General features: G+C 33.1%; 1 protein-coding gene, 3 non-coding genes and 1 pseudogene across 20 annotated transcripts in view; 1 reads left to right on the top strand and 4 right to left on the bottom strand.

Annotated features, from left to right (window-relative positions):
• Window positions 1–18,350, top strand: part of LOC141663916 (uncharacterized) — a 75,735-nt gene that overhangs the window by 394 nt on the left and 56,991 nt on the right. The window contains exons 2-10 of one of the 17 annotated variants that reach the window (XR_012551728.1): window positions 47–159; window positions 263–346; window positions 510–573; window positions 3,018–3,072; window positions 9,081–9,199; window positions 10,162–10,242; window positions 10,560–10,714; window positions 14,063–14,114; window positions 14,237–14,756. The gene's annotated coding sequence lies outside the window, so the exon portion shown is untranslated. Of the gene's footprint in view, window positions 1–46; window positions 347–437; window positions 574–3,017; window positions 3,073–3,196; window positions 3,419–7,236; window positions 7,391–8,029; window positions 8,122–9,080; window positions 9,214–10,161; window positions 10,243–10,559; window positions 10,715–14,062; window positions 14,115–14,236 lie in introns of those variants that run through there. The other 16 variants (XR_012551726.1, XR_012551732.1, XR_012551730.1 and 13 more) reach the window with 16 other exon arrangements.
• Window positions 2,047–2,163, bottom strand: LOC141669200 (U5 spliceosomal RNA). The gene has a single exon (XR_012553491.1). It is a non-coding gene; the product is annotated as a U5 spliceosomal RNA (small nuclear RNA).
• LOC141669371 (U5 spliceosomal RNA) lies at window positions 2,646–2,762 on the bottom strand. Its single transcript, XR_012553657.1, has one exon. It is a non-coding gene; the product is annotated as a U5 spliceosomal RNA (small nuclear RNA).
• Window positions 13,030–13,190, bottom strand: LOC141670117 (U1 spliceosomal RNA). The gene has a single exon (XR_012554363.1). It is a non-coding gene; the product is annotated as a U1 spliceosomal RNA (small nuclear RNA).
• On the bottom strand, window positions 13,590–13,715 carry LOC141669542 (U5 spliceosomal RNA; annotated as a pseudogene).

Genomic DNA, 18,350 nt, shown 5'->3' with positions numbered 1-18,350 from the left:
CTTCTCAATGCGATTCACTAATTCAAGGCCTTGTTTGTTCCACCAGATTTTAGTGAACAATGAAAAATTTTACACTGGAGTTATAAGGATTCACCCCTGTATTAAAGGGATTCCTTCGAAAAATCCCCGACACTGAATATAGATTGGTCGGTTCTGATGGTATCCAGAATGTGTGCCATACTACCATCTCCAACAAGTTGATGCTCTTGGACAACAAACACTGTACATGCATGATTCATAGCTGCTTGCCTTTGACTTGCAGGAAAGTGTGCAATCCCGAGCCTGTTCTATACAAAGAAATACAAAAATTTTATTTGGCATCAAAACTCAATGGCCAGAAAATGAGGTAATTGGTGCTTTTGTTCACATAATCCTGTTAATTGCTACAAATTTATAAGTGTTAGTGGGATTGGACAGTTGTCTGTGTTTGATGCCAGGGCATTGACCTGTTGCTGACTTGCTGTCTTTACATGCTGCATGGCTTCTCAAAAAAAAAATTAACCATATAGCTTTTGGAATTGAGACGGTGGCAAGTTGAGATGGGAGGGTCGGTGTTATGTTTCCGCAAGCAAGGTACGAAGATCAGTTCTTAAAGTTAGTAATGTAATTCAAGTTAACTACTATTTATCGCCCGCCGTGCTATAAGAAATCATATTTGATTGCTGCTTTAAACTGTTATTAGTATTTAGCAACCATGATTTAAAATGGCGGAGCCATCTAAAATGTTATTTTTAAATGTTTTAAAAAAATTTAACTTATAAGTTATTTTATCAAACACCCTACTTTACTTATAAATGAAACATCAAAACACCAAAATTAACTTGTTAAAAATCACTTATTACATATATGTCACTTATCACACTTATTATTTATTTTAAGATTTCCCGGTCCTTACTGGCCTCGGTTAGTTCCTCACTAGCTGTGTCATTGCCCCAAGCGCAAAGATACTACTAGACATGGTACTTGTTCGTGTTTTAAACAGCTGCCTCCTAATTTTATTGAGAAATCAAGCGATGTGGCATAGGTGTTCGAGTGTATGACTAGAAAAAAAAGTGCTAGTGTTTTAACATTTCCCAAGCTTTGGTCATTTCATTTTTTCCATTTTAATCTTATTCTTAAAATAAGAAGTTGTTTTCTCCTTCTAATCCGAGAGTTTACGATATTTTACATATTGATTATACAAATAAGGAAATGACTCAAACTTTAACAACCAATATTTTTTTTGCATAACTAGAGGTAGAAAGATCGAGTTGAACACCTAAGTAGATTTTAAGTAAATGTTTAAAATTAATTTTAAATATTTTTGAACTTGTAGTGGCAAAATCATGTTACGATACTGTGACACCCTTCAAAATTAGGTATACTATTATAAGCGAGGAGCATTTAACGGGCATCCAGTAGGAATTGAACTTATAAATTTGCAAAGTTCTAATGCATGGCCTTTTCATTTTGCAATTCCTTTGGAATGCCAGTTTTGTTATACTTGTGCTACACACTTCACGTCCCTCGAAGTTTAATAATAATTATAAAAAAATAAATGTATTCAAACTAAAAATATTACATGTGCTCGAGAACTAAAAATGATCTTTTATTAAGTCTACATTTTTCTAGAATGTTACCATAACCAAGTTATAGTGGATTCTAGTATTTTATGTATTATATTTGTATCTTGAAATTTTAATTATTTTAAATTTAAAGTTATTTTATTTAATTAAAAATAATTGGTAAATAGATTTCTTAGAATCTCTACATATTATATAAAATACTAGAATTCACAACTTTTTATTTTGTTGCTTGGTGTATCATTCAAAACAGAAAAATGTCAATGAAGTAATTGTACTTGTCGAGCACATATATGTGCAATATTTATGAATATAATTTGCACTTAAAAAGTGATCAATTTGATATTTAACATTTACAAATACAAATTTATTTATTAATCAATCAATATTAGTAAGAGTGACAAATCTGATATTTATTTTTTCTCAAACACATGTGAGTAAAATAATTTAAACTAGGAAATAATTATGAACTTAAATTGTAGGGAGCCAACCAAAAGGAAGACCCCTCCAAAAATAGGCGTATGCCACTATGAGTGACGAGCACACGGTATTCTTTAGTAAAAGGCGAAAGAATAGTTCGCTTTGTGCTCATCACATGGCTTCGTGGTTTTAAAGCTTTCTCAGTGCTAGTTATTTATAGGTGTGCTAGACGATGTCTCTGAAATATTTTCGATGCGGGTTATATGCTAACCGGAGTAGATCAAGTGCTCGCTTGCACTTCGCAATATATTGTCTTTTCGTGCTATTTAAATGTAAGAAGAAATAGTTCAGAGTCCATATAACCTTTATTGAAGTTTTAAAGCTAGAAGCCAAACGAGGAGACCGTCAAAATATGTAAAACGGAGTGGTCTAAAATTCAAAGCTTCGCAGGTCTTCAATAGGAAAAAGGCTTTACTCCTCCAAGTAAACCAGGGGACAGGACAGGGGAAGAACACAACAAATTTCCTTATTGCATTATTTTATGCTAAATATCTTTAGCTTTTGCGATATGAACTTCAAATTAATTAATAGAAGTCACGGGAAATAACTTGATGGACATAGTAGAAGGTAAACTTGCATAAATCTTATGGCTTGAATGGTTAGGTGTTCCATAGATAAACCCCACTCCAAAGATAGGCGTATGTCACTGTAAGTGACGAGCACACGGTATTCTTTAGTAAAAGGCGACAGAATAGTTCGCTATGTGCTCGTCACATGGCTGCGTTTAATTAGAAGGAATCCGGTCAGATCCTTGATATGTGATATTGACAACATCGTTCACCTTTTTCATGCAATCCAGCCAGCCCTTATACTTTCTCAAGTATCACGCAAGAATTGTCAATAGCTAATTCACTTGGCTATTACAGCAAATTGGGGCCAGAAAACCTAAAACCTGAAACCTCTATTTTATAATAAGATGAAATGCATTACACTGTAGTTTAGTAACGTATTCAGCTTGTTCATTTATGCTGACAGGCTATGGTTGATGTCGCCCGAGAGATTGGAATGCACAGGAAAGGGAAATGATCAGGTATGCTTTGAAATTGTGTTTGCTGTTTTGGCCATCTTTGTTAAATGTTCTAGTGATTTTAACTGTTGTGATGTAGTCCAATTTTCAGTTCTCTAATAAACTATTCTGTATTTGTCGTATGTAGGTGCGGTTTGAGCTCATTTTCTTTGCCCTACACCCTGAACTTAGTGTTGCGGCTCTTTGGAAGAAATGGGACATACAAGGCAGAGAAGATGCTGTAGAGAATATGCTTAGAAATGTAATGTGCCCGTCCCAGTAAAGAAAAATCCATTTATAGCAGAGACGGGAACCTGCGGCATACTGACCACTGAGGGCTGTTAATCACGCTCTGGTCTTGCCCCAACCATCCCTGTTCCCCTTGATTAAAGATGTACAGGTCTCAACTCATAAGTAACAAATATTTTAAGAATCCAAAGAAAAACAGTGGGGAAAAGAGGTTAAGGTCTTTGATGCACGAAAAAAAAGGGTCCTGCAGTCATGATCCATCCACCAGACTTGGTCACCTGTCTCCTTAGAAATCAAGTGATTATCCAAAACTCAAGTTAGAATAATTTGTTAATGTGCAACTATTGTAATAATTTGTTATGTGTTAATTATAAAAACGTACATGTTAATTGATCTACGAAATAATCCTCTCTTCTTTGGTGAAGAGAATGTTATGTAAATTAATTTTATCTTCTTTCTTTTTGCCCAATGTATTTTGTAGGATTCGATACTTGTATGCATATTCTTTCTTTATCTTGCAACCGAAGCTAAAAAGCTGGGCATTTTTTATATTCAACATATTTGTTTTAAAAATCTGATTAGTTGAACCGCTCAATATAAGAACATATTCGAATTTATTAAATATATATTTTTTAACTTTTTCAATATGCCCAACCATTATAGTACATTTTGTTTTAAATTTACCTATTTTATTCAACAAATTTCATTTATAGAATATTTAGGTCCGGTAACATGCCAATCTATTTTTAAAGTTTAAAATTATAACATCTTTAATTATAATACCCACTCCGTTTCACTCATTTTGTCCAATCAGACTTACTGTTTACATCTTTTATTTAATCGCATCTTTTTTTGTCAAGATCATATTCAACAACCTAATACTTACCAAAAATATATATTATTTTTCAAATAAATTAACGTAATTAACATTTAAATTAATTTATCAAAAAAACTAACACTTACATTACCATATTAACTGAACATCAACAATAATTTTGGGCATTAAAAATAGCTTTGAAAAAGACACAATAGAAAATGCGGTTAAAACGTTATACTAATAATAAGATAGCAAATGTGGGAATTAATCTGTCAGTTATAGACTCCCAATATTTAAAAGTTGTTACTTGATTGTTCGGTATAACGTGGTTAAATATTATATAAACAATAAGATAACATATGTTGGAATCATGGTAAGGGTTATCGGCTCTCTCTATTTATTTGATAGTTGTTATTGGTTGTTCGATATAGTTATTTGGTACGATAAATAACAATCATTAGATCTTAGGCAAAATATGAGAACCCTTAGATGTAATGATAAAATAATATTCATTATATTAATATTTTAATTACTAATATAGGTCATGGGTACGAATCCCCTTACCGCAGATGATCAAAATATCTTATTTCGGGTTTCAACTGTCCAAAATAAAGTCACTGAACACTACCCAGAATTAGGGTTGTAAACGAACCGAGTCGAGCCGAGTTTTTCCTTAACGAGTTCGAGTTCGAGTTTTTTCTTAACGGGTCGAGTCGAGTTCGAAAAGTTTAACGATCAGATTTTCATGTTCGAACTCGAGTTCGTTAACAATCGAGTCGAGTTCGAGTTGTTCACGAACTTTTCGAGTCCAGTTCGAATTGGTCATTAATTTTTTAATTTTTTTGTGTCTTTTTTCCCAATTAGAGTCCAAATAAGACCCAACCCAAATAAAATAAAATTTAAGCCCAGTCCAATTAGGAAGCTCATGTATATATTTAGATTTTTTTATTCATATTGCTTATCAAGTCGAGTTCGAGTCGAGTTTAACGAGTCGAATCGATCTCGAGTCAATCTCGAGTCGAATTCGAATCGATCACTTCTAAAACTCGGATCGACTCGATAAGCTAAACGAACATATTTTCTTACTCGAACTCGAGCTTGATTACTTAACGAGTCGAGTTAAACGAGTCGAGTCGAGTCGAGTTAAACGAGTCGAGTTGAGTCGAGCCTAACTATCACGGTTTCCAAGACACTCAAAGCATGTTTGAGTAGAGCTGTTCACGAACCGAGCCGAGTCGAGTTTTGATCAAACCGAGCCGAGCTTTAATTTTTTTTTCTGACGAGCCGAGCCGAGCTTTCTTAACGAACAAAAACCTGTGTTCGAGCTCGAGCTCGTTAACGAACGAGCCGAACACGAGTTTTTATCGAACAAAATCGAGTCGAGTCGAACCGAGCCGAACACGAGCCGAACACGAGTTTTCTCCATCAAAACGAGCTGAGTCGAGCCGAGCCGAGCCGAGCCGAGCTTAATTAAAAAATTCTGGTCAAAACACCGGTTGACTGTTAAAATAACAAACCAAATACTTTTATTTTTTCCTAAAAATTTTGTCATGTCACTAAAAAATATTGATCTTAACATCCGTACGGTTGGATCATTCATAAATATTTTTTAAAAAATCGAAACATTAATACGATACTAAACACTAATTACAAGTACAAGTCAAAACACCGGTTGACTGTTAAAATAACAAATCAAATACATTTATTTTTTTCTAAAACTTTTGTCATGTCACTAAAATATATAGATCTTAACATTCGTACGGTTGGATCATCTATAAATATTTTTAAAAAAATCAAAACATGAATACGAGACTAAACACTAGTTACAAGTATTGTTCAAACAAGTGGTTGATTGTCAAAATAACAAACAAAATAAATTTATTTTTTTCTAAAATTTTTATCATGTCACTAAAATATATAGATATTAACATCTGTACGGTTGGATCATCTATAAATATTTTTAAAAAAATCAAAACATTAATACGAGACTAAACACTAGTTACAAGTAAAGGTCAAAACACCGGTTGACTGTTAAAATAACAAACCAAATGCATTTATTTTTTTCTAAAACTTTTGTCATGTCACTAAAATATATAGATCTTAACATCCGTACGGTTGGATCATTCATAAATATTTTTAAAAAAATTGAAACATTAATATGAGACTAAACACTAGTTCTAACAACTATTCAAACAATTGGTCGATTGTCAAAATAATAAACAAAATAAATTTATTTTTTTCTAAATTTTTTATCATGTCACTAAAATATATAGATATTAACATCCGTACGGTTGGATCATTCATAAATATTTTTTAAAAATTGAAACATTAATATGAGACTAAACACTAGTTACAAGTAAATGTCAAAACACCTGTTGACTATGAAAATAACAAATCAAATACATTTATTTTTTCTAAAAATTTTGTCATATTACTAAATAATATAGATATTAACATCCGTACGGCTGGATCATTCATAAATATTTTTTAAAAAATCGAAACATTAATATGGGAGAAGTACTAGTCAAACTACTAGTTTACCGTTAAAATAGCAAACCAAATATATTTATTTTTTCTAAATTTTTTATTATATCACTTAAATATATAGATCTTGACATCCGTACGGTTGAATCATTTATAAATAATTTCAAAAAATCGAAACACCGATCAGGAAATAAATACTAGTTACAAGTAATAGTCAAATCACTTGTTAATTATTAAAATATCAAATTAAAAAATTAATTTTTAATATCTGAATTTTTTCAAATTACTAAAATATATATTTTGACATTCGTATAGTTCAATAATTTAAAAATATTTATAAAAAATCTGAATAAAATTCATAATAATTAAATATATAAAAAATAAATTTTTTTTTAATTTTTTTTCGAGCCGAACCGAGCCGAGCTCGAGCCGAATCGAGCCGAGCCGAGCTCGAGCCGAATCGAGCCGAGCCGAGCTCGAGCCGAACATGCCAAAAGCTCGGCTCGAGCTCGTTTTCTTAACGAATACATTTTTGTGTTCGAGCTCGAGCTCGAGCCCTTAACGAACCGAGCCGAGCCTTAACGAGCCGAGTTCGAGCTTGTTCGCGAACAGCTCGGTTCGCGAACAGCTATATGTTTGAGTGTGTGTAGTACACGTACACCTACTTCAGAGTTCAGAGTCTTCTTCTCACACATAAGGCAGTGTTTGTTTTGTAAGAGTTTATTATACTAGACGAGGGTTTTTTGGGATTCTCAAAACTCAAAAATGAAAGAGATGTGGCGTCTTTTTCCGGTATGTAACTCTTTTCTCCGATCTGCTTTCCTTTTACATATCAACAAAGTTGTCTTTAAGTTGTTTAGATTTTGTTTCCTTTTTTGTGCTAATATTTTTTCTGATCTAATGTCTTATGATCCCCTTTAGCTATTGTCTTCTATTGTTGTTTCTAATTTTGGCATTTTGTACTTTTTGAACAAGATTCTCTGGTCTTTTACGTAAGTACAGAACTGAGGAAGAAGGCTTGAAACTAGCGATGGTTTAGTTTGAGGTTTTAGCCACATTGCCGCCTCATCTCATCCTTATAATTCATAGTTTACCTAAATGAAAAACTTAGACAGTTACTTATCTCGGCGAGATTTGAAACCCTGTTTCTATTTTCAACTGCTCTTACCCCCTTTTGTTTAAGGAACGTGGAATGTGAATTTTGATCGCAAAATGCTAGTTTACTACTCGATCTAGGAAAGTTTTTAGCAAAGCTTAACATGCTTTTTACCAAAACAGGAGAAGAACTCGTGAACTTAATTCCAAGTTCTGCTAATCACTATGAAAATTTGTATCTTCCAACAGTGTTTGTTAAAAGAGTTCCCACTCTCACACATAAAGCAGTGTTTGTTCTGTAAGAGTTTATTATTTCTAAATATTACTATTGACCAGGGTTTTTGGGAATTCTCAAAACTCAAACAAAAAACGTAAGGAGAAGATAAAAGAGTCTAGTCGATCAATGCAATTCCCGGCGTCTTTTTTCGGTATGTAACTCTTTTCTCCAATCTGTCTTTCTTGTACATAATAATAACATAGCATTTAAGTTTTTTAGATTTTGTTTCCTTTTTAATGCAAATATCTGTAGGCCGTAGGAATATACTGTATGTGCATAGTTCTATGTTTCATATGTTGTTTCACTATCTAAACGGTGATTAGATTATAAGATATCTGCTTTCTGGTACATAAGAACATGGTCTTATATATGTTTTTTTTTAAAATTTATTAATTATTTTAATGTTTTGGAGTATATGAACCTTTAGCAATAAATGTCGAAGGACTAGGACCATGGAGTGACGGCTTAAAATAAAGGTTTTTTTGTAAAGTCAACGAGAAAAATACTCATGGTCAGTGGCGGATCTAGGTATGAACACAAGGGGGGTCGCGAAAAAAATAACCATATATTAGAACAATGTTAAATTACTCTGAAATCGTTTCATGATTTCTTCCTTTTCAATTGCTTGAAAAACAACTCTCTCAATATATGTTATCAAAACGGTGATTAGATTATAAGATATATGCTTTCTGGTACATAAGAACATGGTCTTATACATGTTTTTTTTTTAAATTTATTGATTATTAGAACCGGAGAAGAACTGGTGAACTTAATTCTGAGTTCTGCTAATCACTATGAACATTTGCATCTTCCAACAATTTGGTCCCATTATTTGCTGGTATGTAGAGCTGGCAATTCGTGTCGTTCGTATACTTTTCGTGTCGTGTACTTCCGTGTAAGAAAATAAATGCACTCGGTTCAATTGCAAATCTACTTTCTTTTGTGGACCTTTTTAGTCCGAAATTCAAGGTGGAAATCATTTGATGTAATTCCGTTCCATTTTTTTATATTTTCTTTTATATGTTTTGTTTATGTTTTATTCGAACAAAATTAAAAGCTGATTCTATACATTAATTGACCTCTTGCTCAAATTTTATTCTTAATATGTAGGCATCACTTCTCATAAGGAAATGCTCCATCAGCCATTTAACTTTTGGAGTTGAGACGGGAATCAACATTTGGCTGGTTCAGACATTCGGGGTTGTTTCGTACGTCCCTTCAAATCAGAGGTTATAATGATGAAGTATGTAATGATACTATGTTATTATGCAATCATGTCCCTTGCCTTAATAGTTATGTTCTCACTGTTGACCCAGTATATTCAGACACGTGAGTTAGGATTTAGTTATCCCTTAAGTGGGTGTATTGCATAAATTTTAGACCTTGAATTGTAGACTTAACAACTATGTGAATATATTGAAATAATTACGACACAGATGGACGAGTTTGTTAAAACACTTCAGAGTTTGGTAAACCCTTTTAGTCGGTGGATTGCATTAGTGTTGTAGCTTGAATTGCTCGGAGATCCATACAGAAACCCCCTTGAAGATAGGATATTAATATTCCGCTGTAAGTGACAAGCAAGCGTTATTTTTTAGTAAAAGGTGAAACAATAATTTGCTCTGTGCTCATCACAGGTCACGTGGTTGCATTCAAGTAGTAGAAATCCGGACAGCTCTTTGATATGTGATGTTGATAATGTTTACCTTATTCGTGCAATGTGGAATTTCTTTGAAGTCCCAAGAAAATAAATAACCATATGAAACTTGGTAATTCTAAGAGGGGCTTGTATAATTCTGTATATAATTCTCAACCAGGTGGGCTGAATATTTGTTAATTTGTTCAGCAGTATGAATATAGACGTGTGATATGTGGATTGGTGATTCTAGAGTTTTTTGTAGCAAGGTGAAATTATGTGCAGGATGTACTGATTGTACGCTTGAGAATTATTCGCTGCTAGCTTTCTTTGTGTAATCTGTTAGCTTGTGACAAGCTGTAGTTCAACCTAATGTGTATACTGTCACTGTAGAAAAGGATCCTAACAGAGCCTTAAGTGCCTCTAATCTGCCCGTACTTTTTCCTTGTGCAAGTACCTGTTGATATTGCAGCCTATAACCTGTTAAGCAAAACTCTGCTTTACATAATTGATTTGAATAAAAATGATTAATAATGTATATTTGATTCAATGCAGCAGCAAGGAAGCAATTTGTTACGTGTACAAAAGTTTAAAGAACACTATTTACGGTGAAAAACATAAACGGGCATGAATCTGGTAAGGGCGCAAAGTTAGCTAAATTGAAAAAGTTTTGTTGTGTACAGTGACACTTCTTAAGATACTATTTATCTCCATCAGGAAAGATCACCTCCTCCATTAAGTCGTTTCCTGCTTATAATTTTTTCTTGTTTGATGTTGTGCTTAAACTTTTCGTTTTGTTGTGCTCGTCTTTTAATACAATTCATTCATGACATCATACCATTCATATAGATCAGTGACTGGTTGACGTAAAAGGAGCATTTATTAGGTTACTGCAATTGATTCAGGAGCGATAAAATTATCAAAAGTGACGGCATCATTTTTTTCCTTTATAGTGTTGAAAAGCAGTAGTAAACCAAGGACAAAAGTGCAATTTCTAGAATCAAATGGTCGCTCTATCGTACTGCCTGAAGTTAGTCTGCACTTATGTTGCAGGACATTCACTGCAAGCTAGGACATTCACTGCAAGCTGAAGCTGAAACATTCTCAGGTATCCCATAAAAAATAAATGTTGGTATTATGCAACCTTTTTTATGATTCTCATTTCTTGTGGCCTATTTCTTGTTTCTTGCTCTTTCGTTTTCCTTATTGGGAAGACTAAAAATTAGCTAGTTTCTTAGATATTGTATTCATGCTAGAAGCCTTATCTTAAACATTTTTTTTATGTCCAGTTTACTTGTAGAATATGATGAGAAGTTAATATTTCGGGGGTTATGAGGAGGAAATTTAGATTATTATCAGTTTGGAGGGACTAATGTATTGCTAATAAATAACTTAGGCATCTTGCCTTGTATGCACAACACTGAGTTCAGGATTTAAAGCAGAGAAACTGAGATCACACAACATAGAAGTGTGCGGTTCATTTCCCGTCAATTGTTTGAGATCGCCAAAACAGATGGCACAATTTTGAAGTGCCTGTTTAATTCCCTTTCTGGTGCATTCATGAGAGACAACCAACATAAGCTCCAACCTTTTTAGACCACATTAACTGTGAGCTTAAGCAGAGAAACTGAGATCACACAACATAGAAGTGTGTGGTTCATTTCCCGTCAATAGTTTGAGATCGCCAAAACAGATGGCACAATTTTGAAGTGCCTGTTTAATTCCCTTTCTGATTCATTCATGAGAGACAACCAACATAAGCTCCAACCTTTTTAGACCACATCAACTGTGAGCTTAAGTTGAGTACGTTGCTAAATCCAGTGAAAAGGCAGGGAAAGAAACATAACAATGATGATGCACATCAGGCTGAAAAAATGACAACACATGCTCACCAGCATTTTAAAAAAAATAACAAAAGATGGTTGTTGGGTTGAGTGGCTCATCAGGTCCAACCTTTTTAGACCACATTAACTGTGAGCTTAAGCAGAGAAACTGAGATCACACAACATAGAAGTGTGTGGTTCATTTCCCGTCAATAGTTTGAGATCGCCAAAAACAGATGGCACAATTTTGAACTGCCTGGATAATTCCCTTTCTGGCGCATTCATGAGAGACAACCAACATAAGCTCCAACCTTTTTATACCACATCAACTGTCAGCTTAAGTTGAGTAAGTTGAGTAGTTTAAAAAAAATAACAAAAGATGGTTGTTGGGTTGAGTGGCTCATCAGGTCCAACCTTTTTAGACCACATTAACTGTGAGCTTAAGCAGAGAAACTGAGATCACACAACATAGAAGTGTGTGGTTCATTTCCCGTCAATAGTTTGAGATCGCCAAAACAGATGGCACAATTTGGCCCTTCGCCCAAGACCCATGGTACAACTCCATTCGGGCATGCCTGTGAATTACTCAGCAAAGACCGACCTTCTGAACCATGCCAATGGTCAACCATCTTAAATCTCTCACATGAGTTACAGGCCCCCGCTACAAGGCCCAGATGTTGTAGGTGCCGAATCTCCTTTAATATAATGAAGCATTTATGCTTTTCTTGAAACGATGTGGGTCTTCTTGAGTTAGAATACATTCATTAATAAGTAGTTCACTGTTATCGTAAATTATTAATACAATAATTTTGGAAAACGATAGAATTGAAATTGAGGTACACTTCATCTTCACAATCTTCACAAAACGATAAGATATCCTAAACATGTGATGCGAAGTTAGTTCATATTCAATGTTAATGGATGAGCTCCAAATGCATAGGATATTTAAGTCTGTCCGCATGAATTATGAGGTGTTTGCATATTACGTTTTTTTAATCTCTTTTTCAACGGTAAAAAGTTAAGACGGCAAAGTGCAGAATAATTAACCACATGAACTCTTCTCTTTAAAGGGTGAGATGTTTAGATAAAGAATCTTTTCTACTATCTCTACATGAACTACTTGGAAATTTTCGTCACCACTTGAATGTGCAGACCTGGTTTTGCTCACCTCCATAATTGACGTTACTTTGGTCTGATTTAAAACATGTTTCATCCGTCCCTCCTAGAGGAAGATGGCTAAAAAAATATTGAAGTTAAGAGTTGTGTGGCTTCACATGTGATTAGAGGGAGACAATGGGGACAAACTGTGATAGCAGTAGCGCCTCTGCCACATCGCTAACAACCTTCAGGCTGATTATGAACAATACATTAACAATAATCCATCCAATGACCTATCCACTTTTTTTTGACAAAACCTTGTATTCTAACAATAATCCATCCAATGACCTCGTCCACTTTTTTGTATTCGGTTATTTCATGCATTCCAGTCGGGCATGATAGATAAATGAATAGAAGGAAAGAGTTTGAAGACCAAGTTAAAGAGAGTAAGTGACAAAATTAGGATAACATTTGACACAACACAATCTTTAAAACTATATTGGCGGGGGCTGCGCGAACGCAAGCCACCCCTACCACAAATTATGATGTAGACTCCACCACTTGGGTAGATCTTAGACGAGCACCCCTCCTAAGTGCAATGGAGGTCACTAATCTAGGCCATGAGCCTTCCTGATCGCCCATTGACCCCATCCAGGTAAGTATGTTAAAAGGTTGGAAGTATGTCCATACTTATATCCAGGTGGTAGTGTTTGCTTTAGTATGTTATCGATGTGGGAATGTTGTGATCTCTACTAAGAAAACAAAAGCTATTAAGGTCTTTAGAATAATCCTAGCGAGATCCGCTTCTCCTCTAGTTATGAATATGTCACAAAAAAATGTATTTACAAATGAGTAATACTCGGTAAAATTCTAAAAAAATGTGTGTTACTCGTAAAATATTTAAAAAAATAATTAATATTAACAAGGGTGACCCATTTGATATTTTACTGTCTACAAACACCTTCAATTCTTTCTTACAATTTCTACAAGCCTGGGGCAAATTTATAATGAACTACTCATTATCTAATGCAATTTTTATAATTTTGATCTTAAATTGTAGGGAGCCAACGAAAAGAAAGGCCCCTCCAAAAATAGGCGTATGCCACTATAAGTGAGGAGCGCACGGTATTCTTTAGTAAAAGGCAAAAGAATAGTTTGCTTTATTTAGAGGTGTGCTAGACAATGTTTCAAAATATTTTTGACGTGGGTTACCATACGAACACTTGCACTTCGCAGTATATTGTCTTTTGGTGCTATTTAAATATAAAAAGAAATAGTTTAGTAAAAGTCGAAAGAATAGTTTTCTATGTGCTCATCACATGGATGTGCTTAATTAGAAGGAATCCGGTCAGCTCTTTGATATGTGATGTTGGCGACTTCTCAAGTACCGCGCAACAATAGTCAATAGCTAATTTACTCTGCTATTATAAAGAAATTGGGGCCAGGAAACCTATAACCTCTATTTTATAAAAAGATGAAATGCATTACACTGTAGTTTAGTAACGTATTCAGCTTGTTTATTTTTGTGCCGACAGGCTATGGTTGATGTCTCCCCGAGAGGTTGAATGCACATGGAGAAATGATCAGGCATGCTTCGAATTGTGCTTGCTGTTTTGACCATCTTGGTTAAATGTTCTAGTGATTTTAAATGTTGTAATGCAGTCCATTTATGGTTCTCCAATAAACTATTCTATATTTGTCGTATTTAGGTGCAGTTTGAGCTCATTTTCTTTGCTCTAAATCCTGACTTAGCGTTGTGGCTCCTTGGAAGGAATGGGACATATGAGGCAGAGGAGATGCTGTAGAATATGCTTAGAAACGTAATGTGCCCATCTCAGTAAAGAAAAATCCATTTATCGCAGAGACGGGAACCTGTGGCCTCAGTCCTGAGGTAATTCTGACAGTTGTATTATGCCTCATTTAGTTTTGGGATGATGAAACCTTTAATGAGTGCTAGATGTAGTGAAAAAATGAAGCAATTATTCTTCGAATGACTCATAAATGAGCAATATACATTTGTTAAACGGTCATTAATTAATAGCAGTTCTTGAATTATCCAATATGTACACGATAAGTCATGTTAGAACTCTCATACATGAACCATGTTGGGGCCGAGTTAAAAATCTGGTCAACTTTTATTGTTAGAGGAGCCATTCCTTGTATTGGTATGGTGACAAGGGGATTTAAAGATACAATGTACTTGTCAATCTGTTGCAGGGCTGTTGTTACTTGGCATATAGTTATTTCAATCTCTTATAATTCTTTTTATCATGTTCAGAAACTTCCGTTGAATGTTTAATATCTTTCTTAGAACGTATACTCATTTATAAGGTAGTCATTTTTGTCAAAAAATCATTGTGAGGATATAAATCATTGTACAGATTCTCCAGCAGGGGTACATATATAGTAACGCCAAGTATGTATATCAAGAAGAATGGGCGTAAAATAAATAGCAATAACCTTAGCTGCCAAATGCTCAGCCTTAACCTACAACATATAAAGAACATGTTAGAGGATATCAGTTTCACATATTGATTTTGACTCCATAATCTGAGATGTTCATACAATTTTTTATGGCTAAAGACACTTCAATTTATTTTGATATTAAATTAAGACTCTATTTGGGATTGTTAAAAATTGTTATGTTGTTAGAAAAAGTGTTGCTAAAAAATGTGTTGCTGAAAAAATCAGATGACTGTTTGGTAATATTTTTATATAAATATATATGTTTTGATGCAAAAAATTAAAAATAATAATGTTTTTGGTAAGGTTTGATGGTAAAATCAGCATCTGCTTCCCGCAACAGCTAAAAAACAGTTTTTTTAAAAAGTATGGGGGCACTTGCTTTCTCTAACATCAGCTTTTAGCCAAAAACACTTTTCCGAAAAACTGTTTTTAAATTTTACCAAACAGTATTTTAATTGCTTTTCAGCGAAAAACTGTTGTTGCTGCAACAACAATACCAAACACACCCTAAATATGTCATCTTTAGAGTATTATTCCAATACAAATTAAATTAAAATATAAATAATAAACCTCTGTAAATCACTGATTTGCATACTAAAAATTATTAAATATAAAAATAAATTATATATTAACAATTTAGTGGCAATAAACACAAAATTAATCACGAAATTACTTAGAAACACTAAATTAGATGATACTGATAAGTAAATGAGTCGTGACACCGTCATAAATATATAAGTGTATTATTTTATAGAGAAAATTACGGAATTCACCCCTTAACTTTGGCCAGAATTCAAAGTTGTATATCTATTTTGAACAATTACAAATTGCATCCCATTACTTTAAAACTCGTTTCATGTTGCACCCCTTTTGTAATTTTCCGTCAAATATGACCGTTAACGTTAGTCAATGGGGTAATTTAGTACTTTCATAATTAAAACATACTTATATCTTTTAGAGAATTGCATTTTGTATCCCTTAGTTTTGGTCCAAAATCAATATTATACACCTATTTTCAGAAATTGCAGTTTGCATCCTTCTCTTTGAAACTCGGTACAAAAAGCACCTCTTTTGCCTAGTTTCCTTTATTGGGCTGGGGAAAATATGAATTTCAGCTTGAAAAATTAATTTACAAATATTTATATGTTCTAAATTGTGTTAAAAATGAATTTTACATATATTTTATATTTTTCAATTTTTGAGTCATAGTTTCAAATTTAGTTTTTATTACATGGTGTTAATTCCAAAAATTTATAAAACACTAAAATTAATTTAAATTACATGTATATTAAATTTTAATATTAAATCAATTGCATCGATTATTTTTAAATAATGTGACATTATTATTTTTTTTAGTGTAGGGGAAGAATTCATTATTATGCCCGCAAAGGTTGGCTCAGCTGGTTAAAGAGAGGAAAACTATCCTCTTGGTCACAGGTTCGAATCCCACGGGAGGAGAATTTATGATTATGCCTCCTAAGTTGTCGCTTAAATGCGGTTTACCTTGGTTCACGTGGTTTGCAGGCTATTGCGTGAGCCCGTAGGGTTTACCCAGTGCGCACCCGAAGGGTAGCGACTGCGGGTTACCTACGATAAAAAAAAAAGAATTCATTATTATAAATATTTTTAGCTTTTTCGAATTATGACTACAAAATTTATTTAAAATTTATATTAAAATTCATATTTTACCCTCGTTATTTTAGTTGTAACTGACAAAGTGGTGCATTTTGCATACGAACTGAAAGTTAGGGGTTGCAAGCTGCAATTACCATTTAAATACTAATATACCAACTTTACCATTCAAACACTTAATGTTAACAATCATATTTGATGAAAAATTACAAAAGGGGTGCAACTTGTAACGGGTTTGAAAGAAATGGGATGCAATCTGCAATTGCTCAAAACAGATATACAACTTTGAATTTTGGTCAAAATTAAGGGGTGCATTTTGCAATTCTCTCTATTTTACAATCACTAATTATAACTATATCAATTAATAAGTGATCATTGATTTATAATTTTATTCTAATATTAGCTTCTATTTGATGGCTAGCCTATATATTTGTAGAACTTGTATTGTTCGATTTGTTAAATATATTATGTTGCCCAAATATGGATCTACTTCCTTGATTTTCCATTTTTGGTATTTATATTCAAGTTCCGTCAAAAACTCACTTTTAATTTATTTTTTGTTTGAAAAAAGATTAGGATCTTCGACACAAATTTTAAGGCTCTAATCTACTATTATTACATAAATTATTGTAAAAACTTTTTCTTCTGGAAAAATATTAAATGTTTAATTTTTATTTTAAAAAAAATCAAAATAAGTTATAGAATTATATTAGATAAGAGCATTAATATGTATGTCGGGCTCTCTATTTCAAATATTAACAATCTATTGGGATGGAGGGAGTAGTTTACTAAGCCGCGCTTCATAATTTTTTTTTTTGCATTTCTTATCTAATTTTTGTCATTATGAAATTATGAATAATAAATAAATATAATAAGTCAGAAAGTTTAAAAAATTATTCTCTCGTTAAACATTTCGCTTTCTCATTATTCACAAATATAATATCATAAAATTATATTATTTATTATTCAATAATCAATGTAATATTTTTTATAAGTTAGAAAAAAATATTGTATAACAGAAAACTGAGAGGATATGTAAATATATTAATACCAATTCTCTCATGTCCCCTCCCGCCATTACATGGGTCTATCTGTGTGTTAGGTATGAAATGCACATATAGGGGGGTGAATGTGTATTTCTTGATTTTTTTAAAATTTTAGAAATTACTTTCAAGAAAATCAAATTTGTGTTTAGGCTATGGAACTCAACAGACCAAATAGAAATTTGCAGTAATTATCAATTAATTATAAAAGACACGGAAAATAGTTATCAAAATTTACTTGATCTTTATATTAAAAATCAAATATGTTGTGTTACAAATCCGATTTCTTGAATGTTTTAAAACTCGTCTACTTCTTGAGAGAATACAAGAAATCCTAGACTGTTTTGTTGCATTGGTACTAAGGACCCATGACATGTTTTATAGATCAACATGCACAGTTTACAGAAATTGCACTAAAAAGACTAACATATTTTCTAAAGTATTTTTGTCTAATTCTATTTTAAGTGTTGCAAATTTGCATACAAATTTCAAGGCATGTGACCCTCCTTTGTCCAGTTCATCTTGACCCTTGATCTTGCACTCTTCAAGCTGCATTTGTAGACTTTCCATGTTTGTTGACTGATAATCTTGAATCTTCAGGATAGATTCATTCTGTAATTGAAGTTGTTATCGAGATCTTCAAAGTGTATAGAGATATTTGTATCGAGATGTAGAATTCCTT

This window comes from Apium graveolens, chromosome 6 (genome assembly GCF_009905375.1).
Source record: "Apium graveolens cultivar Ventura chromosome 6, ASM990537v1, whole genome shotgun sequence".
NCBI classification, from domain to species: domain Eukaryota; kingdom Viridiplantae; phylum Streptophyta; class Magnoliopsida; order Apiales; family Apiaceae; genus Apium; species Apium graveolens.
The sequence above is the reverse complement of the archived record's forward strand: the minus strand, read 5'-3'. Positions and strand labels throughout refer to the sequence as shown.